General features: G+C 41.3%; 1 protein-coding gene and 1 pseudogene across 6 annotated transcripts in view; one reads left to right on the forward strand and one right to left on the reverse strand.

Annotated features, from left to right (window-relative positions):
* AP2B1 (adaptor related protein complex 2 subunit beta 1) overlaps positions 1-22,936 on the forward strand; it is a 140,236-nt gene that overhangs the window by 98,588 nt on the left and 18,712 nt on the right. The window lies entirely within an intron of this gene.
* LOC716126 (large ribosomal subunit protein uL13 pseudogene) lies at positions 12,426-13,115 on the reverse strand (annotated as a pseudogene).

Genomic DNA, 22,936 nt, shown 5'->3' on the forward strand with positions numbered 1-22,936 from the left:
ACTTCTTCAAACTTGACACCTGGCAAGTGACTGCTTTTTCAAATCAGTGTCTGTAAGGAGACAGTGGAATTATGATTTAACATGTGTTCATCTCCAGGGTCATGCTTATGGTCTTTATGTAGATGCTGCAGAGTTCCCACAGCTGCTTGGCCTCTGTTTTCACAGGGCCATAAACTCTTAGGAGAACATTGATAGCATCATTCTTTCAAGTTTTCAGGATGATAAAGGCACAGTTTAAAGAGCCAACTAATTCTACAGTTATTTAAGAAAAACCCAGTCCCCAGACTTTTCTCCCTAACAAGACTCCAATATCTCCTTCCACAAAGCCAATTTCGTTCACCTCTTTTGATTCTTTCGATAATTACCTAAGTAACATGCTCATATTGGACTCCTGGATTTTTCTTTATTTTTATTTTTTTAAGATAGGGTCTCACTCTGTCACCCAGGCTGATTGTGCAGTCATGGCTCACTGTAGCCTTCACCTCCTGGGCTCAAGCAATCCTCCCACCTCAGCCTCCCGAATAGCTGGGACCACAGGAGCACACCACCACACACAGCTAATATATATATATATATTTGTGTATATATATATATATATATTTTTTTTTTTTTTTTGAACTGGAGTCTCGCTCTGTCACCTGGGCTGGAGTGCAGTGGCTGGATCTCAGCTCACTGCAAGCTCTGCCTCCCGGATTTACACCATTCTCCTGCCTCAGCCTCCCAAGTTGCTGGGACTACAGGCGCCTGCCACCTCGCCCGGCTAGTTTTTTGTTTTGTTTTGTTTTGTTTTGTTTTGTTTTTAGTAGAGACGGAGTTTCACCGTGTTAGCCAGGATGGTCTCGATCTCCTGACCTCGTGATCTGCCTGTCTCAGCCTCCCAAAGTGTGTATTTTTAAATTTTTTGTAGAGACAGGGTCTTTCCATGTTTTCTAGCCTGGTCTCAAATTCCTGGGGTCAAGCAATCCTCCCATCTTGACCTCCCAAAGCGCTGGGATTACAGGTGCGAGCCACCACATCCAGCTGGATTTTTCTGTTGTAGGTATTCCTGTACATCTCTCCACTCACTGCCGTCATCTGCATACTTTTCATGTTCCCATATTTTCTGATAGAACTATCTTAAAATTTACTTAAATCAGTGTTCAATGTTTACATCAATTTTTTTTTTCTTTTTTTTTTTTAGAGATAAAATCTTGCTTGGCCACCCGGGCTGAAGGGCAGTAGTACAATCATGGCTCATTGCAGCCTGAAACTCCTAGGCTCAAGCGATCCTCCTGCCTTAGGAGGATCTCAAGTAGCTGGGACTACAGGTGTGTGCCACCACACCTGGCTGATTTTTTATTTTTATGTAGAGATGGGGTCTCACTATGTTGCCCAGGCTGGTCTGAAATTCCTGGGCTCAAGTGATTCTCCTGCCTCAGCTTCCTAAAGTGCTGGAATTACAGGTATGAGCCACCACACCCTGCCCAGTGTTTACATTATTATGACTATATATACTCTTTGAAGCTGAGCCATGTATTAAAGTGATTTTTCCTCAGCAAAGCTTTTTGTAGATAATTGGAGTTAATACTCGTTTCTGTTGGTGTTTTTAACTATAATTTAATCCCAAATTCCATTGAGATCAGACCCTTCAAAGTATACTATCAGTTTCCCTCTCTTAAAGTCTCTTCTAGAATGATTTACTTGAATGCCTGGAACATAGCTATCTTCCTGGGACCTCCTTTCATCTTAACCCTGGGGATTCATTCCCGTCATCAGCTCTCTCATACTCAGGGTCTCCTATTACAGTGTCCTTTTCTTGGTTTACTCCTTCTTTTGATGAAACACATTTTCCAGTGGATTCCTGAGAATAGGTATGTAGACTATTCCATAGATTTGAGCCTTTACACGTTTTTAAATGTCTCTTTTAGTCTGTCTTCATACTTGTTTGACAGCTGCTGTATAAAATTCTAGGTTAGAAATCATTTTCCTCCTAATCAGAAGCTGTTCTAATTCTTGATCCTTGCCTTTGCCCTGTTTTTTTCTCAAGGAAAGCTTATACTTTGTCCTCAGTGTTTCACATTTCACAATGATATGCCTCATTGTGACTCTGACTGCCTTTTCACCCATCATGCTGGGTACTCATTGGGTTCTTTAAAACTGGAAACTCATGTCCTTCAAGTCAAGGAATTTTTCTTTAACTTCTTTGCTGATGCTCTCCCCTTCATTTTCTCTATTTCTTATCAGAAGTGTTGCTATTTGGATATTGATTCTCCTGGACTGACTCTGTTTTCCCCTCCTGTTTTCCATCCCTGTTTCCTTTTGCTCTACTTTTTAAAACCTTGTTTATGGGGACATGCACAGTAGCTCACACGTGTAACTCCAGCACTTTGGGAGGCCAAGGAGGGCGATCACTTAAGGCCAGGAGTCCAAGACCAGCCTGGCCAACATGACGAAACCCCATCTCTACTAAGAATACAAAAATTAGCCAGGCATGGTGGCACACGCCTATAGTCCCATCTACTCGGGAAGCTGAAGCAGGAGAATTGCTTGAGCCAGGGAGGCAGAGGTTGCAGTGAGTTGAGATCACGCCACTGCACTCCAGCCTGTGTGACAGAACGAGCCGTGAGCCTTTATCTCAAAAAGAAAAAAAAAAAAAACTTTTTTATGAAATATTTTTAACATTACAGAAATAAGCAGAATAGTATAATGAGTCCCTGTGTACCCATCATCCAGCTTCAATAATTATCCACGGTTAATATCATTTATACCCCTTCCCACAACCCTACTCTATTCTTTTGAAGCAAATCCCAGAAATTTATATCACTTAATCTGTAAATATTTCAGTAGCTCTTGGTTTTTTTTTGTTTGTTTGTTTGTTTGCTTGTTTGTTTGAGATGGAGTCTCGCTGTGCTGCCCAGGCTAGAGTGCAGTGGTATGATCTCAGCTCACTGCAACCTCCGCCTCCCGAATTCAAGTGATTCTCTTGCCTCGGCCTCCCGAGTAGCTGGGATTACAGGCACATGCCACCATACCTGGCTAATTTTTGTATTTTTAGTAGAGACAGGGTTTCACCATGTTAACCAGGCTGGTCTTGGATTCCTGACGTTGGGTGATCCTCTCTTGTGGGATTACAGACATGAGCTACCATGCGTAGCTCGGTGTGTATCTTTAAAATGGGTCTCTTTTAAAAAATTTAACTACGATAACTATTCTCACAACTTAAAATATTAGCAAGAATTCCTTAATATCACATATCAAATCAATGTTCAGATTTTATTGTAATTTTTTTTGTTTTATTATTACTTTGTGTTTGAATCAGTAAAGTGCACATATTATGGTGGGTTGATAGCTCTTAAGGCTCTTAAGTCTCTTTAGCTACACTGTTTAATATGATAGCCACTAGCCACATGTGGCTATGTAAATTGAAATTAAATCAAACAAATTCAGTTTCATCATTGCATCAGCCACATTTCAAATACATGTGTGGCTAATGGTTACTAGATGGGACAGTAGTGCAGGAGTAGAACATTTACCTTACTTTAGAAAGTTCTGTTGGCAGTGCCAATCTGTAGCCTCCTCTTCCGTATTTCGTTTACCTTTGGTTTTCAGCAGTTTGACTATTATGTATGTAGGTGTTTTTCTTGTATTTCTCTGGCTTGGAGCTCACTGAGCTTGGATCTGCAAGTTGATAGTTTTCCCCAATTTTGGAAATGTTTGGTCATTCTTCAGATTTTTTTTCTACCTCATTATGTCTCTTCTCTCATTCTAGAACTCCAGTTACATATGTGTTAGACCACTTAATGTCATCCCTTAGATCACCGAGGCTGCTTTTTTTAAATTTAATCTTTTTTTCTCTGTGTTCTTCAGATTGGATAATTCCAATTGATCTGTCTTCAAGTACACTGCTTCTTTCTTCTATAGGCAACAACCTTCTGTTAAACTAATCCAGAGCATTTTCATTTCAGATATTGTACTTCTTAATTCTAGGATTTCGATTTGATTTTTTGCTGAATTTTCCTCTCTGGGCTGGCTCAGTTCTTTCAAAAGTTATCTTTAAGTCTCTGTCTAGAATAGAAAGGCTTTCTGCCAGCCTCATGGGGAGCTAAGTTGGGAAAGAGGGCTGGAGAGTCTTAGCATTCAGTATGCATTAATTCATTTCATTCACCACCCCTCAGCCATGTTTGGCTTTTACTTCTAAGTGCCATCTATTTTATCATCTCCAAAAGAATCAATCTTCAGTTTTATGCAGAGCCTAGAGACCTAAGAGCTGTCCAGCAGTGTAGAATCGAGGTTGGGATCTAGAAATCTTATTGACATCTTAATCCTCTCTCTTTTAACACTCCCCACCATACAGTTCCAGAGGTGCTACCAGTCCTAAGCCTTTGAGAATTCTGTGGTAGTATTGCTAATCCATCTGCTTTCCAGGTACCAAGATATTGTTGCTGTTATATCTTTTTCTTACTATCTCTATGAATTTATACCTTGAAAATTTTTTATTTTCCTTTAGTTATGGCAGAACTCTTTCCAAGAGAAAAGAAACTTAAATGTGATTTTTCAATCTACTGTCTCTGCCTAGAGGTCTGATAGCACCTTAAAAATTTTTCTTTCTTTCCTTCCTGCTATACAACTTTATAATTAGGAACCTTAGAAGTGAACCTGTGGAGAAAGAATTAACCCTTTCCCATGTATAGTTTTTGTTATCCCTGTCTTTATTGCCTTTAAATCTCACATAAACATTGTTGAATGAGAGGCTGAATATTAATTAGAGAAAAGAAATAGACACAATGTCTCTTGTTTGTTTTTTTTTTCTTTGCATATCTTTCTAAAACAAGGCAATATTCATCAGTCTGTTCATTTAACCTTTGATTAGGGCAGAAAGTGTCGAAGACACTAGCTGCAAAGGACATGATCTTACAATCCTGTTTACTCATGTCTTAAGATCATTGTCAGCCAAATTTTGCTAGTATATGGCTCTGAGGAAATTCTGTCCCTTGCTACTCCTACATGTAGTTCCAGCCTGTGAGACAGTTAGTTGCAGATGGTGCTTGTCCCTGATATTTCATGTCTTGCATATGTCCGTTCACACTCAGAAAGCCCACAGCTGTAGCTATTATACCAGAAAAACTGGTAGACGCTTCCAAACGGAAGACCTTTTCAGCAGCTTCCATCAAATGAAGCAAACCAGCTTGGCATTTGCTGACGTTTTTTGACTGTTGTGCAAGCCAGACAAGTCAGTGTTGAAGCCTTCTTTGGTCTTCCAAGATCCACAATTGAGGACTGCACACACTGATTGCATTTGTGGGACCACGATGCTGCTTGAATAGACAATGAGTCCTTGAAGTGGTGGATCTTTTGGGAACTATATAGAGGTTCTCACGTCAGACAGTTGGATCCAGTGTTGGATCTGCTATCCAAATGATCCCTGTAGACCTAAAAATATTCCTCCTAAAATATTCCATAAGCAGTATGTAGGTACTGGAGTCTTAATTATGAAAGATTAAAACATTGTGCTCTCAAAAAATAAAATAGAAGATTACTTACTGAGATTGCTACTTCCAGTTTGACATATTCTTCATGTCCCATCAGGACTATAAACATATTCTTTAATCTCATCTGAGAAATTCAATATATTACATATTCGTATTCAGTATTCATATTCAATATTCATATTCAGTATATTACAAACATGGGTCAGATTACCCAGGTAATAGAAATCCATGCTGACATCCTGAGAAAGGATAATGAATTTCACACAGTAGTTCTAAAATGGTAATAAAAGTGATTTGTGGGCTTTTATTTGTTAAATTCACAGCCATCTTTTTATCATGATTATAAACGAGTTAATGATGAATAATGGAATCAGTTTTATGTTTCTAGTTTAATAAATGATTAGAAATAGATTTAACCTTGTGGTCTTTAGATTTAACCTTGTAATGCAGTAGAGGACTTTGAATTCTGGATGTAAAATAGCTCCCTCTTTCTAGTCCCGGCTGATAAAAACCTATATTATAGGTTGGAAATACAGAGAACTCACTCAGATTTTTCCTCAGCTGGATTGAATTTGAGAGCCATACCCTGCTCTCATTCATGTTTACTCTCTTATATTTTGCTATAGCATGATGTTTAATGAGATGGGGAAGAAAGTGCATTATTCATAATTTTTAATGAAGGGGTTATGCATAGGCTTTGTAGTATTAAGGTCCATACATATTTGAATAAAACTGCAGAAAACCTTTGAGCCATGTGACCATGTACACATAAGGAATGTAAAATCTCATAGTTGGAAGGGATGGTCTTTAATTTTGTCTATTTCAAACCCTATCTGTTTTTGATGGAATTCACTCTGTATTGGCAGTGATGGGAAAATCAGTGCGTACATGAATGCCACCAGTGATTTACTACCCTATATGACCCATTCTGTCTTCATAAAACTCTGTTAGGCAGTTTTTTATTTGGCGTTTTTTTATTTTTGTTTTCTTTTTTTGAGGAGGGAGGGAACAGGGGTTGGGGGAATCAGAGTCTCACTCTGTTACCCAGGCTGGAGTACAATGGTGTGATCTCTGCTCACTACAACCTCTGCCTCTTAGGTTCAAGTGATCCTCCTGCCTCAGCCTCCTAAGTAGCTGGGATTATAGGTGCCCGCCACCACGCCCAGCTAATTTTTTGGATTTTTAGTAGAGATGAGGTTTTTTCACCATGTTGGCCAGGATGGTCTCAAACTCTTGACCTCAAGTGATCTGCCTACCTCGGCCTCCTAGAGTGCTGAGATTACAGGCATGAGCCACCACACCTAGTAGTTTATATGAAATAAAATGTCTTCCTTTAGGTTCTTTCTGTAGATCCTAGTTCTACATTTTGAGATTTTTTTTTATTAAGTTTCTGAATCAAGGCACCCAGGGCCTGAAAGTCAATCAGGTGGGCCTGTAATGAAAACATACTCTTTGTCTGAATTTATTTTCTTTTTTTTTTTTTCTACTTCAGGAAAGCCTAAGTTTATGGAAGGACATTTATATAATGTCAGTTTTATTGTTCTAATTTTAGAAGAAAATCCATTTAGAAGGAGGGACCCTGGTAAATGTAGTTGGAATCAGTTATAGTTTGGAGACTGAAGGAAAATATTATCTAATCATTTTTTAAAAGTGTATGAATGAAAGATGATCCTTGACTTGGTAGCAGCCTTCCTTTCCAGGAACCCCTGAAGGAGTTGAAGGGCAAGTACTCAGAACAGGAAAGCACAGAACTTCTCGATTCCATAGCTCCCGCTGTGCTCCTGACAGTAATTTATGTCCCTCTACATGACCTGCTTCCCCAGTGGAACTACCCAGAGACAGCATGTGTGTTCAGTGGCCTGCCCATCTGTCCAGTCATCTTGACAGCCACGTGTCCTCCTTTTGTCCATGTAAAGTTGTACTGTCCACCAGGCAGAACATAGGCACAACCGTGAACCCATTTGATTTCTGACTTGCAGCTAACTAATCTGAGGATGTATGCTTAATATCTAGAACCTAGATTTGATTCTAGATTGACACCTATTACTGCCTATTATTACTGAAGTCTGTTCTTTTATTGAATTTCTACTAGGTCTTCTATGACATACTAAATTAGAGTAGAATTTTAATCACCTTAACTGGTAGTTTTCTAGTCTTGCCTTCAGGATTTTTTGATTCAGTACAGTATTATTAAATGTTTTTGTTTTTTTTTTTTTTTCAGTCAGGGTCTTGCTCAATTTCCCAAGTTGGAGTTCAGGGGCACAGATACAGCTCACTGCATCCTCAACCTGCTGGACTCAAGTGATCCTCCCACCTCAGCCTCCCAAGTAGCTGGGAATACAGGTGCATGCCACCACACCTAGCTGATTTTTTTTTTTTTTTTTAATTTTTTGTAGACTTGAGGTCCGGCTATGTTTCCCAGGCTGGTCTTGAACTCCTGGGCTCAAGCCATCCACCTGCCTTGGCTTCCCAAAGTGCTGGAATTACAGGCGTGAGCCACCGCACTTAGCCTAAATGCATTTTTAAAGTTTAACAGTCACGCCTGTAATGCCAGCAGTTTGAGAGGTCGAAGCAGGTGGATCACTTGAGGTCAGGAATTCGAGACCAGCCTGGCCAACATGGCAAAACCCTGTCTCTACAAAAATACAAAAAAGTTAGCTGGGCATGGTGGCACACGCCTGTAATTCCAGCTACTCAGGAGGCTGAGACAGGAGAATCGCTTGAACCCAGGAGGCAGAGGTTGCAGTGAGCCAGATTGTGCTATTGCACTCCAGCCTGGGCAACAGAGCGAGACTTCATCTCAAAATCAAAACCAAAAACAAAACAAAACAAAACCCAGTAAGCCTACATAGCAAATAATAGCTCAAGTTGTCCCTCCACCCCCCTCTCTCCACCCCTGATTATTAACATAAACAATGTTCGAAGATGAGACAGCAGCAACCAAGGGCATATCAGCCAGTACATGTAGCTGTGTAGCTATCATGAAAGGGAAAAAGAAAGACTGGTCCCTTTCGGCTTGTCTGTCAGGCAGGCTGAAAGGCCTATGAAATTATTGCTGACTGTTTCTGGCAACTGAAACTATTTAGAGTAATTCTGTTGTAGGCTGTTAGAAGAGGAGAGGATTAGGGGCCAGTAAGATTTCTGAAGAGTAACTGGGTTGATCAATATAGTATCGCAGGGGGGTTATACATTGGCAGAAAACAGTCACATATACATTTGCTATAAGTTCTTGATTTATTTTATTTAACTTATAAAACTTTTTAAATGAGGAAGCTACCCAGGAGTAGGAACAGATGCAGTGTATCTTAGCATGATTTTCCCTTGACCCTGAGTTCCCTGTGAGGCACACAGCTGCCAGTGACATAGGTATGGTCCTATCAGAGTCGTGAAAGTTGCTTAATTCTTGCTATACCACTGGCCTGTTACACTCAGGTAACCCTCAGGTAGGTACCTATTATACTCAGATACCTAACTTACAGCAAATGTATATGTGACTGCTTTCTGCCAATGTATAATCCCCCTGTGATACTATACTGACCAATCTTTTTTACTGGCCCCTAATCCTCTCTTCTTCTAGCAGCCTACAACAGAATTACTCTATATAGTTTCAGTTGCCATAAACAGCCAGCAATAATTTCACAGGCCTTTCAGCCTGCCTAACAGATAAGCCGAAAGGCACCAGTCTTATCTTTTCCCTTTAATGATAGCTACACAGCTGCATGTACTGGCTGATGTGCCCTTGGTTGCTATTGTCTCATCTTTGAATACTATTTATGTTAATAGTGGGGGTGGGGTGGGGCTGAGGGACAACTTGAGCTATTTGCTAAGTAGAGTTTACTGTTAAACTCAGGTAACCCTGAGTATAACTGGTATAGCCAGTGGTATAGCAAGAATTAAGCAACTTTCATCTCCCCACCTGGAAGAATTTGCATTAATAGTTTCTAAGCAGAAGAGGCAAAATCTTACCAAAGGTCTCCAAGACCTTGGGTGATCTAGCTATGCCTTTCTCTCACTCCTTTCCTCATTGATTTCATCTGTTACTCCTCCCCTTCACTGTAGCCACTCTGGTCTCCTCACTGATCTTAGAATACAGTATGCTGCTACCTCATGACCTTTTAATTGACTGTTGTCCTTGTCTGGAATGTGCCTTCTCCCAATCTCCGTATCTGTATAGCTTACTTACTTCCTTTAGGTTTTTACTAAAGTAGTACCCAAAAAAGAGAATAGAATGATAGTTACCAGAGGATGGGGGGTGAGGGAAATGAAGAGAAGTAGGTTAATGGGTGCAAACATACAGTTAGATAGAAGGAATAAATTCTTTTTTTTTAAAAGTCTCACTCTGTTGCCCAGGCTAGAGTGCAATGGTGCCATCTTGGCTCACTGCAACCTTCACCTCCCAGGTTCAGCCTCCCAAGTAGCTGGGATTACAGGTGCCCGCCACCATGCCCAGCTAATTTTTATGTTTTTATTAGAGACAGGAGTTTCGTCATGTTGACCAGGCTGGTCTAGAACAACTAACCTCAAGTGATCCGCCCACCTCAGCCTCCCAAAGTGCTGGGATTACAGGCCTGAGCCACCGCACGCCTGGCTAAATAGTACCTTTTTAATAAGATTTTCTCCGTTCATTCCCAGTACTACCAATCTCCCTTATTTTTACCCCATAGCATTTCATTATATTTTAATTACTACTGAATTATTTATTATCACCTCCTGCCCCTCTCCTACTAGAATGCAAATTCCAAAGGAACAACAGTTTTTGTCTATGTTTTCCCCCTACTGCTCTGTCTCCCAGTGCCTGGAATGAAGTCTGGCACACAGTAGGTGCTAGATAAATATTTGTTGTTGAACGAGTCTTTTTGCTTTCATTTAAGAAAGTATTAACCAACATCAGATTCATCTAGTTCTTGAACCAAACTAAGTAAGGCTGCTATCTCTTCATCTTAACAGAGTACCCCTAAACACAGCCTCTGCCTGTTGTTTCTCAGCAGCCTTGCATTCTGTCCTCTGACTCTGATATAATACCCTTTTATCTGGATAGGTCTGGTCCTGGTCCCAAGTTTAATCTGAAGACTTATAATCACAAATTCATTTTCTCTCAAGAAGGCAGAACAAATATTAGAAGCTGTTGCTTCCTTGATATTAGGAAAGGCAAGATCACAGCACATTAATGGACCCTATTTTCAAAATTGGAGATGATTAGGAACATAGCACAAGTTAACTGTGCTCACATTTTGGGAATTTTTTCTGTTGCTAACTTATGTCTGTATGTCTCTTTAAAATAAAACCAAATTGCCACCATGAGACTATTAAATTATTATCCTAAAGAGCCTTAGACTATTTTGGTTAATATTTCTAGAGTAAATTTGGAAGCTCAAACTCAGTAAATGAAGAAGTTCAAGGATGCTCTTACAAGTGTTTTGGAGCCTCAGGAAAAACTAAAATCATTTAGATGCCCACTAGGAAATGGCGCTGAGCAAGCCCTTTTTACTGTGAAAACAGAAAAGCCTGTTTTTTTCATAATCCTGATAAACACAAAGGTGTAAGGAGGCAAACTTTAAAAGCAAGGGCCTGCCAGGCGTGGTGGCTCCCGCCCGTAATCCCAGTACTTTGGGAGGCTGGGGCGGCAGATCACTTGAGGTCAGCAGTTCAAGACCAGCCTGGCCAACATGGCGAAACCCCATCTCTACCAAAAATACAAAAATTAGCCGGGCGTAGTGGCATGAGCCTGTAGTCCCAGCTACTCAGGAGGCTGAGCAGGAAAATCACACGAACCCAGGAGGCAGAGGCTGCAGTGAGCCGAGATCGCACCACTGCACTCCAGCCTGGGTGACAGAGCAAGACTCCGTCTCAAAAACTAGGGCAAAAAAAGTTGTCTTTTGGCAATAGGTATTCATTATTTCTCTTTGCTTTTTAGAAAACAATTTTTTCAGATACTCAAAACAGTCTTTTGCCTTTAAACAGAAAAAAAAAAAGGTTTTTTAAAAAGGGTCTAGTACTTTTCAATTTCCGGTTTTTCTTTACTTGCTGTTAGAAAGCTTACTTTGGTGGGAAATCGGCGTGATTGTTTAGAAATTGAGAGATAAGGAGTGAAAAGACTGAGACCTATAAACTGAAATTCAACTTTGGAAATGAATTTTTTAAAGTCTCACTTAATGAGACTTAAAAAATGAACCACCCAGCTGCACTGGAGTTTGTGTTGCAACTTTGAGGGTGTGAATTTAGCCTGACCTTCCCTAGTTTTCTTTACCTTTCTTTTCTTTTTTTTGGGGGGGGGCAAGGTGGGGACAGCGTTCTCACACTGTCTCCCAGGCAAGAGTGCAGTGGCGTGATCACAGCTTACTGCAGCCTCGACCTCCCAGACTCAAGTTATTGTCTCACCTCAACCTGACCAGTAGCTGGGACTGTAGGTGTCCACCACCACGCCTGGCTAATTTTTTATTTTTATTTTTGTAAAGTTGAAATCTCACCATGTTGCACAGGCTGGTCTCAAACTCCTGGGCTCAAGCAATCTTCCTACCTCGGCCTCCCAAATTGCTGGGATCACAGACAGGTGTGAGCCATGCCTGGCCTCCACAGTTTAGATGGCTGCAGTGATGGCTATGGGTGGGCTACTTTTTCTACCCTCCACAAAGGTAGTCTTTCATGAAAATTGTGACCTACTCACCCTTTTTCCAAATGGCTTTGCAGGGGCGGGGCAGGGGATTCTCTTTTAAAGCAGTACTTGAGAATCTAGTTCAGTTGCAAAATAGTTAACAAAATTTGATTTAAGTAGTTCTGACCTTGCTGTGCTTTGGACTTCTCCCATTTGACAGTCCTAAAGGTTCGTCATTCTAATTTTCTCCTGTTCCAATGGTGATTTTGACAGTGTAATCCAAAGTCTTTTAAAGCAATGTCTATTCATACCACTTTACAATCTTTATCTAATCTTTAGTGTTCTGGAGATTTAATTTGCTGACATTTCTTTTCTTCTTTTTTTTTTTTTTTTTTTGGAATTAACAGTCTTTATTGGGCTCAGACCAGGAGTCCATGGGTCTTGAGGACCTCTGTGTATTTGTCAGTTTTCTTCTCCACGTTCTTCTCGGCCTGTTTCCGTAGCCTCATGAGCTGTTTCTTCTTCCGGTACGGGATCTTGGCTTTCTCTTTCCTCTTCTCCTCCAGGGTGGCTGTCACTGCCTGGTACTTCCAGCCAACCTCGTGAGCCAGGCGCCCCAGATAGGCAAACTTTCTTGTAGGCAAACAGACGCACGACCTTGAGGGCAGCAGGAACCACCATCCGCTTTTTCTTGTTGTAGGGCGGTGGGATGCAGTCAAATACCTTGAGGCGGTCCAGGGCGGCCTGGCCTTGCTTGGTCTTGTGGGGTAGCATGCCTGGCGCTGTCCGCCAGAAGATGCTACTGGGGGCCCGGAAGTGGTAGGGGCCTCGGGAAGGGTTGGTGTTCATCCGTTTGCAGAGGAAAGCCAGGTACTTCAACTTGTTTCTGTAGAAATTGCCAGAAATGTTGATGCCTTCGCAGCGTACGACCACCACCTTCCAGCCCCGCAGTACCTGTTTAGCCACGATGGCCGCCAGGCGGCCCAGGAGATGGCCTCCACCATCAAGCACCAGAACCGGCACCTCCGCCATCTTCGGCAGCCGCCTGGGAAAAGCAATTTGCAGACATTTCTAATTCATGGTCTAAATTATTTGAGAGTTTTTTGAGATTGAGATTAAGCAGATCTCATAGCAGAATGAGGACTACAGGAGAAGTCATAGTATTTCAGTTTCAGTGTCTTTTGGTTTCTGTTGGCTTCCTTTCGAATCAAGGCTTACTAAGAGAGATTGGCTTTTAGGAGCTCATTGCCTTTTTAAAGTCCAATAATTATATGTGCTACTGGAGGATTTACAATTTTAGAGATCATCTGGAGGCTCTGTTCAAAGGTTTCATTTCTGGTTCTGAGAACTGTTTAAATATGAAAACTTCAAATGCTGAAGTGCATATTAGGGACATGGAACCATTGCCTAATCTGTCAAATTTTCCCTGTAAAGGATTCCACTGTCCACATACTCTTAACGAACAACGTCCTAATGTCTCCTGAGAATAAATCAATATGGCTTTATACTCAGGATGAACAGCAGTTTGGTACCATTTGAGGCCTCCTCAGCTATCCTATAATCCACCTGATCTATTGGGTGGACTAAGAAAAAATATGGGAAGAGAGTTCTTGTTTGAATCCTAGCCTTGGAAGTGAACTAAAGATGCTGTTCAGTTTAAAATGGAATCAGTACTGGAAGGAAAGTCATTCGACATTTCATGACTCTTTCTGCTATGTTTTTAACTCTATTAGATATTGTCTAATATCCATAGATAGACCTTTCTGTTTTGTCAGGGTCTCTGAGAATTCCCAGATAATTTATTGGTCAATAGAGTTTGAAATGCTATTTAAACTTTGGATCACCAAGCACAGTGGCTCATTCCTGTGTAATCCCAGCACTTTGGGAGATCAGGGTGGGAGGATTGCTTGGGTCCAGGAGTTGGAGAGTAGCCTGGGCAACATAGTAAGACTAGTATGTCTAGTCTAGTATAGTATATAGACTAATGTCTACAAAAACAACAAAGTTAGCCAAGCATGGTGGCACACGTGTAGTTTCAGCTACTCATGAGGCTGAGATGGGAGGATCACTTGAGCCCAGGAGGTCAAGGCTGCAGTGAGCTGTGATCGTGCCTCCACCGTCCAGCCTGGGTGACAGAGCAAGACCCTGTATCAAAAAAGAAATTAAAAAAGATAAAATAAACTGAAGATGGTAGATGTATTTTGGTGTTGATGAGAAATGCAGAACTACCCGTCAGTTTAACTCTAGCACCTAGCAGAAAGGGCCACTTCTGCTTGAGTCTCAGATGATATATATCACACTGTTGGAGTAAGTACCATTAAAAACCTGTCACTCAGAGCCATTCCCCTAGGATCTGTTGACTAGGTTGTGTGGTACTTAAAACACATCTGAATCATCATTGCTCAGAGAAGTGGAGATGGTTGACGTCACTCCCTGGTCCTAGCTTGGACCAGCCTGCAAATAATCTTTCCAAAAGCTAAATGGAGAAGAGGAATAAAAGAAAAAAAAAAAGTTCTTCAGAAACGAGGAAAGGTCACAAGTGACGTTATGGAAGAGTAGATGATACAGTCTCAAAGGCGAGCCCTGCACTACTTCACTTGGTTTTCCTCGTGGCAGTGCCTCCTTTGGTTACCTGTGGTGAGAGGTGGGGTAAGAGGCCTAATTTGCCAGAGTTCAGACTGAGTTCATGTTGTACCTTTTTATAGTACTTTTGAGTATATTGGTATAAGGTTAGAATATTAATTTAGCCTGTACATCTCCAACTGTCCCACCATAAAGAGATTGTAGCTCCTGCAGCAGGCTTCCTATACTATGGAAAGAAACTAATAGCTGGTTACAGGCTGAAGCTGACAGGTTGCTCTTTCCTCAGCAGCCACTTAAAGTAACTTTAAACAATCACTGTTATTATGAAGCATTTATAGCCCACTTTTATGTTTTCAAAGTGCCTTATAATTTCTGTTTGCTTTCCTATTGATGTCCGTAAGAAGCAAGTTAATATTGTTATGGTCACATGTTGCACATGACATACCAAAGGAACAGAGGATTAGGTAATCTTGGTACCATCTGTGGTCTGCTTTGGGCATTCTCAAAGCAGAAGCTGAGGTGTGCATTCTGTTCCTTCACTCACTGAACCCTTTCTCACTGTTTACTTTGGTGTGTGTGTATTGTGGCTTTTATACTTTTTTGACTGCCACTTACAGTAAGAAATGTATTTTACATAGTGTATACACACATACAATACATAAAACTGAACAGTTTCGGGAAGCATTACTTACTCTTCATGAGATGGACTGTGATATTTTTCATTTTATTTTTTTAATGCCAGTTTCAACCCACTTAGTTAATTTTAAGAACTACCAGTTGGTTGTGACCCACCAAATACCATGTGTATTCTTTATGGAAGCTAAAGAATACACAAGAGCACATTTTCCTAGAGCATCAGTTTTACTCAAAGGGAAGAACACATATTCAAACATATATGGGTACATTATGAAATTTAGCATGGAACTTCAAAGAGATTTGTTCTTATGATAGTCTACTTCATATCATACCCCTAATCTTGACCCATCCCCCTGCCTCCTTCCCAGATGTGTCCATTCTTTCCTCTTCTGTTAAGGGAAATACACTAGAAAAATGTGAGAAATACTGTGCTTTTGGGACTTTGTTTGTTTGTTTGTTTGTGAGATAGGATCTCACTCTATTGCCCAGGCTGGAGTACAGTGGTGCAGTTGTAGCTCATTGTAACCTTGAACTCCTGGACTCCTATCCTCCTATCCTCTTATCCTCCTGCTTCAGTCTCCTGAATAACTGGGACCAAAGGCTCATGCCACTGCATATCGGCTTTTTGTTTTGTTTTGTTTTGTTTTGGTAGAGACAAGGTCTCACTCTGGTTGCCCAAGCTTGTCTCAAATTCCTGGCCTTAAGTGATCCTCCCTTCCCCTTTGGCCTCCCATAGTGCTGGGATTACAGGAGCGAGCCACTGCACCAAGCCCCATAGAACTTTTAAGTTCATTATTGTGTAAACCCAAGTGAGGTCAGAAACTTTGTACAGTTTATTTTACAACTGTTATTCAGCACATATTCTGTGCCAGTCACTATTCTAAAAACTGAGAATATTGTGGCAAATAGAAGACAGGAATTATTTCCCTCATGGAATTTATATTCTACCATAAGTGGGGTATGTGGCATGGGGACAGGCAATAAACCAGCAAATCAGTACAATACATAGTATATCAGATGGTAGGGGGGACAGTGGAAAAATATAAAAGAAGTACTGGAGTTGGAGATTGGGTGGTACAGTTTTACAAAAATATGTTGGTCATGGAAGACCTATCTGAAAAGATAATATTTGGTTAAAGCAAAGACTCAAAGGAGACAGGGAAAGAATCGTGGATTTCTGGAAGAAGAACATTGTAGACAGAAGAAACAGCAAATGCAAAAAGCCATGAAGTAGGAATGTACCTGCTATGTGCAAGGAAGGCACAACAGGCTCCTACAGCTGGAGTAGAGCTAGCAAGGAGAAGAGTATTAACACAACCTCAGAGAGGTTGGAGGAGTTGGATTATAGGCAACTGTAACTTTGGTTTTTATTCTGAGTGAGATGGAAAGGTTTGAGCAGAGAAGTATTTATGAGCTGACCTACATTTTAAGCTACTCTGGCTGCTATGTTGAGCATATACCGGGGAAGCTAGGTGCTGTGAAGGGAAGGTATAGGGGGATGTGGCTGAAAAACTAGTGGAGAGGCAGAGAGACTGTTAAAGGCATTGCAGAATCCCATAGTAGTTACTGAGTTTGGAAAGACAGCAGGAGGTTGTACTTGGAGGTGGGGAGGGGAGATTAAGAGTTTGGTTTTACCACAATGAGATACTATCTCACACCAGTTGGAATGGCTATTACTAAAAAAATTAAAAAAAAAAAAATGCTGGTGAGGTTGTAGAGAAAAACACAAGGCTTATACACTATTGGTGTGAGTGTAAATTAATTCAACCCTTGTGGAAGACAGTGTGGAACCCTTGTGGAAGATTCCTCAAATACCTAAAAATGGGCCGGGCGCGGTGGCTCACGCCTGTAATCCCAGCATTTTGGGAGGCTGAGCCGGGCGGATCATGAGGTCAGGAGATCGAGACCATCCTGGCTAACATGGTGAAACCCCGTCTCTACTAAAAATACAAAAAATTAGCCGGGCGTGCTGGCCGGCACCTGTAGTCCCAGCTCCTCCGGAGGCTGAGACAAGAGAATGGCGTGAACCTGGGAGGCGGAGCTTGCAGTGAGCCAAGATCCCGCCACTGCACTCCAGCCTGGGTGACAGAGCAAGACTCTCTCTCAAAAAAAAAAAAAGGTAAGACCTAAAAATGGAAATACCACTCGACCCAGCAATCCCATTACTGGATACATACCCAAAAGAATACAAATAATTCTATCATAAAGACACATGCACACATATGTTCATTGCAGCACTATTCACAATAGCAAAGACATGGCATCAACCTAAATGCGCATCAGTGATAGACTGGATAAAGAAAATGTGGTACATATATGCCATGGAATACTCTGCACCCATAAAAAAGAATGAGATCATGTCCTTTGCAGGAGCATGGATGGAGCTGGAGGCTATTATCCTTAGCAAACTAACACAGTAACATAAAACCGAATACCACGTGTTCTGACTTATAAGTGGGAGCTAAATGACGAGAACAAATGGACGCAAAGAGGGGAACAACACACACTGGGGTCTGCTAGAGGGTGGAGGGTGGGAGGAGGGAGAGGATCAGGAAAAATAACTAATGGGTACTACGCTTAATAGTTGGGTGATAAAATAAGCTGTACAACAAACTTTGATGACACAAGTTTACCTATATAACAAGCCTGCACATGTACCCCTGAACTTGAAATAAAAGTTAAGTTTTTAAAAAAAGAGTTTGGTTTTAGACATATTCCTTTTGAGCAACCTATTATCCAAGTGAAGATATTAAGTAGGCAGTTGGATGTATATGTGATCATTGATTTCCCTCAGGCAATCTAGGCATGATGTTATAGCTTTTGGAAAATAGTTTAGAAACTTGTCTGGATTATATCTTCCTACTATCTATACCTGTTGGGATAGTGAATTTTTAAATAAGAAAACAAGAAACTGTCGTTCTCTTTTCCTCTCTCCCTCCAACAACAACATCATGCTCTTTAAGGCTGATTTAGTTATATTTAAGAGCAGTCAGCATCAGGATTGGAATTAAACTGACTTCGTACTGTGTTTTTCCCTTGGTTCTTTTTTGACACCCAAAATATGATTGGCATATCCTTGGAGAACCTAGCATTCTTTGGATTGTGATCCACTGCCTATTTTATCCTTTCTTAGCATGTACATATTATTTAGCTCAGTGATTTGAAACCAAAAGAACTCATACATCATCCCATCCCCCCATTCCTGCCTCATTGAGAATCAGTGTGCCTAATGAGAGATGTTACTGATGGGATTCTGTTATGTATATGAATGGTGTCGAGGTAGAAACAATGTTGAGAAACACAGTATTTCATTTTTATTTGTTGAACATCTTCCCCTTATTTTCATGCAACAAATATTTATTGAGGTAGTCAATATGCTAGCGAAGATGAGAGACAGACCCTGCATTCAAGGAGCTCATTGTATTATAGGTGAGCCGGAAGTAAGCCATTATTATATGCTATCATAGAATTGAATGCGTTGGGTGCTGTGGGGAGGGGTTAGAGCTTTCTGGGAAGTGTTAATCTTGAACTGAACCTTAAGGTTAAATAAGTATTTTCCAGACAGTACTAAGCTTAAGCAGAAGAAAATATTAAGCAGAAAGAACAACATATAGGCTGGGTGTGATGGCTCACACCTGTAATCCCAGCACTTTGGGAGGCTGAGGTGGGCAGATCACGGGGTCAGGAGTTCGAGACCAGCCTGACCAAAATAGTGAAACACCGTCTCTACTAAAAATACAAAAATTAGCCAGGCGTGGTGGCACACGCCTGTAATCCCAGCTACTCAGGAGGCAGGAGAATCGCTTGAACCTGGGAGGCAGAGGTTGCAGTGACCCAAGATCGCACCATTGTACTTCAGCTTGGGTGACAGAGCCAGACTCCGTCTCAAAAAAAAAAAAAAGGAAGAACAACATATAAAAAAGGTACAAAGCTGTGACTTCCAGTATTTGGGGAATAAGAAGTAATTTTGATGTATTTGTAGTTAAGGAAATAGGCTGGAGAGGTAGGCAGGAGTCAGATATGGTGAAGCCTATATTCTTGAAATGAACCCAGTTCTAGCCTAGAGGGAAAATTTGAGAGCTGCAAAATACAGATTTTGAAAAGCTAATGTAAAAGAGATGAACTGCTTCCCCCAATGAATGACCTGTGTAGTTGATCCTGTAAAGAGATGATAATTTACCAAGGCAGTAGCAAAAGGAACCATTAAGCTAACAATTTGCCGATAAGCCTTTTTAAAAATCTCTTCTAATATCTTTTTTAACGTAATAGTGGTACTACATCTGAGCATGTGTAAGATTTCAGATAAGTCTAATGTGGTTATCCTTAATTAGGATTCTGAGTAAAAGAGGTAAAACAGGAGATGGTGAAAGCAGAGTGAATTTTTTTTTTTTTTTTTTTTTTTGAGATGGAGCCTTGTTCTGTTGCCCAGGCTGGAATGCAGTGGCGCAATCTCGGCTCACTGCAGCCTCTGCCTCCTGGGTTCAACTGATTCTCCCACTTCATCCTCCTGAGTAGCTGGGACTACAGGCACATGCCCCCATGCCTAGCTAATTTTTGTATTTTTAGTAGAGATGGAATTTTGCCATGTTGGCCAGGCCAGCCTCAAACTCCTGACCTCAGGTAATCCGCCTGCCCCAGCTTCCCAAAGCTCACATGGTGGCTCACGCCTACTGGGATTACAGGCATGAGCCACTGCACCCAGCCGAATTTTTCTTTTTTGAACAGACACTTACTACAGTACTTATGAGTCAAGGCTATTCACTGTGCTTTGCAAATATTAACTCATTATCCTCATAACAACCCCATGAATTCAGTACTTTGTGATCTACATTTTACAGACAGGAAACTGTCAGAGTCAGAATTTGAAATCAGGTGTTCTGGCTCCCAAGTCCATGCTCTGAACCTCTGTATCTGCTGTTTCTGATGTATGGGTATCCTAGCTCCTCAGAAAATTGTTCTACAGTAGAAGTCCCAGGAAGGCCCTCAGGGTGTCCTGAAACTCCTGAAATTCTATGGCAAAATGTTGTGTGGACATTTTTCAGCAAGAGAGTCAGTGGCTTTCCTCTGTTTGTCCAAAGGGTCTACAGTGCAGAACAGTTTAGCACCGCTTACCTTATCGTGTCCTTTCCATTGTTAAAGGGCTCCTGTTGGCATAAGGATTCTTTTGGAAGAACCAGATGTTTACAAACCCATTCAGACTTCTTAGATAACAATGTTCTAAATTAATTGCTTATCCGGTTGATCTTCCTGGGAACTTTTTCACAAATATTTATGCCAGGTCCCAGATTCAGAGATTATAATTATTTCATGTAGGGTAGGGCCTGGCATCTGTTTTGAAAAACCTTTCCAGATGATTCTGATAGAGGTCTTCAGTTAAGAACCAGTAATAGTATCCTCTAGAGAATGGGGATACTACTTTATAGTCAAAGATAATCACTTGCATTTCACATGAGACCTTTACATGACCCACCATTAGCCTACCCCCATCACCCCAGTTTTCACTTTTTTTTTTTTTTTTGAGACAGTTTCACTCTTGTCACCCAGGCCAGAGTGCAGTGGCACAATCTCGGCTCACTGCAACCTCTGCCTCCTGGGTTCAAGTGGTTCTCCTGCCTCAGCCTCCCAAGTAGCTGGGATTACAGGTACCCACCACCACGCCCAGCTAATATATATATATATTTTTTTTTTTTTTTTTTTTTTGCATTTTTAGTAGGGACAGGGTTTTACCATATTGCCCAGGCTAGTCTCGAACTCCTAACCTCAGGTGATCTGCCTGCCTCAGCCTCCCAAAGTGCTGGGATTACAGGCATGAGCCACCACACCTGGCCCCAGTTTTCACTTCTAAATGTTCTTTACAGAGCCTAGCGCTGTCTCAAGGTCTTCTTGGTGCCCTTATTTGAAAGAAGAGTTCTCCTCTCTTATCTGCCAAGTACCAGATGAGTTAGAAAATACCTCTTTCCCAGAAGCCCACAGCTGGCATAAATCTTTGAAAGTAGTGCTCTAGTACATCCCTTGTTGTTGTTGTTGTTGTTTGTTGAGACAGAGTCTTGCTCTGTCACCAGGCTGGAGTGCAGTGACACAATCTCAGCTCACTGCAGCCTCACCTCCCGGGTTCAAGCAATTCTCCTACCTCAGCCTCCTGTGTAGCTGGAACTACAGGTGCGTGGTACCACACCTGGCTACTTTTTTGTATTTTAGTAGAGACAGGGTTTCACCATGTTGGCCAGGATGGTCTCGGCCTCCTGACCTCGTGATCCGCCTGCCTCGGCCTCCCAAAGTGCTGGGATAACAGGCGTGAGCCACCACACCCGGCCTTCCTTTTTTTTTTTTTTTTTTTTTTTGACAGTCTTGCTTTGTCACCCAGGCTGGAGTGCAGTGGCGCTATCTCAGCTCACTGCAGCCTCCACCTCCCAAGTTCAAGCTATTCTCCTGCCTCGGCCTCCTAAGTAGCTGGGACTACAACTGCGCGCCTCCAAGCCCAGCTAATTTTTGTATTTTTGGTAGAGACAGGGTTTCTCCATGTTGGCCAGGCTGATATGGAACTCCTGACCTCAAGTGGTCCGCCTGCCTCAGCCTCCCAAAGTGCTGGAATTACAGGCCTGAACCACCACACCCACCCATGCTCTAGTACATCCTAAAGAATACCTTTAGTTCCTCTTTCCTGACATTACTCTGCTTAAATTCACCAGATTCAAGCTTTTTGAGAATCCTGTCTCAGCATTTTGGGCATCAGGCCATGTTATATATGGGTCACAAACTCCTAGCCTTGTTAGTTGACAGGTTAAAAGCAAGGAAAATAGTTGGATGGACACTTCTGGGAGAGAGAACACACATATTATGGAGAAGGGAATACAGGCACCATTTAAAGTAAGGAAGGTAAGTTGATACTAAATGTAGAAGGACTGGAAGTACTTGAGAAAGAGACTATTTGGATCTCATAGCCACAGTTTTAAGAGGTCAGTATGCTGTTGAAGTGTAGACATTTGCCATAAAAGGCAGAGAGTGAGAATAGTGTACTAGACAAGCACTTTTTAACTTTGTTTTTAGAGCAAAATGAGAGAGAAACAGGTATAGTTACTGATCCTAGAACTTGCTCAGATAAATGTTTTCCTACAGCGCTAAGAGCATAGCTAGGAAAGTCATTAGTGACAGAAAACAGTAGGAGGTGGTGACTTAGAGCAAGTCTCCTCCTACTCCCTCTTACAGTATAAGGGCCTTATAATCTGCTGCTTTGCAATCTGCCTGTTCCTGAATGTATATACCAATCAGTGTTGCCCTGAATAAAAGTACTTCCTGTAGCTTTTTAAAAAAAACAGCATGCTCTGAATTAAGTAGGCTATGGTAGAATCATAGTCAAGAAGTTTGTATTGTGAGAAGAAAATTCATTTATTTGCTTGCTTAGAGGTTTTTTGTTCTTATAGTCATCAGGTTTACCAATGTTGAGCCCAACAAGCTTTTTCCAACCATAAGACCTGGGAAATAAGGTTTTACAAAAGAAACAACTTTAAAACTGGTATTTTAAAAAATAAGAGGTAGTATGGCACTAGTTATTGTGGGGAGAAATAAAAATCAAGGTTTAGCATCAAATTTCTGTTTGAATCCTAATTCTGTGTACCACATACGTGACTCTGGATGTTAGTCTTTCTAAACCTCAGTT

The sequence above is a fragment of the Macaca mulatta genome, chromosome 16, assembly GCF_049350105.2.
Source record: "Macaca mulatta isolate MMU2019108-1 chromosome 16, T2T-MMU8v2.0, whole genome shotgun sequence".
NCBI lineage: Eukaryota > Metazoa > Chordata > Mammalia > Primates > Cercopithecidae > Macaca > Macaca mulatta.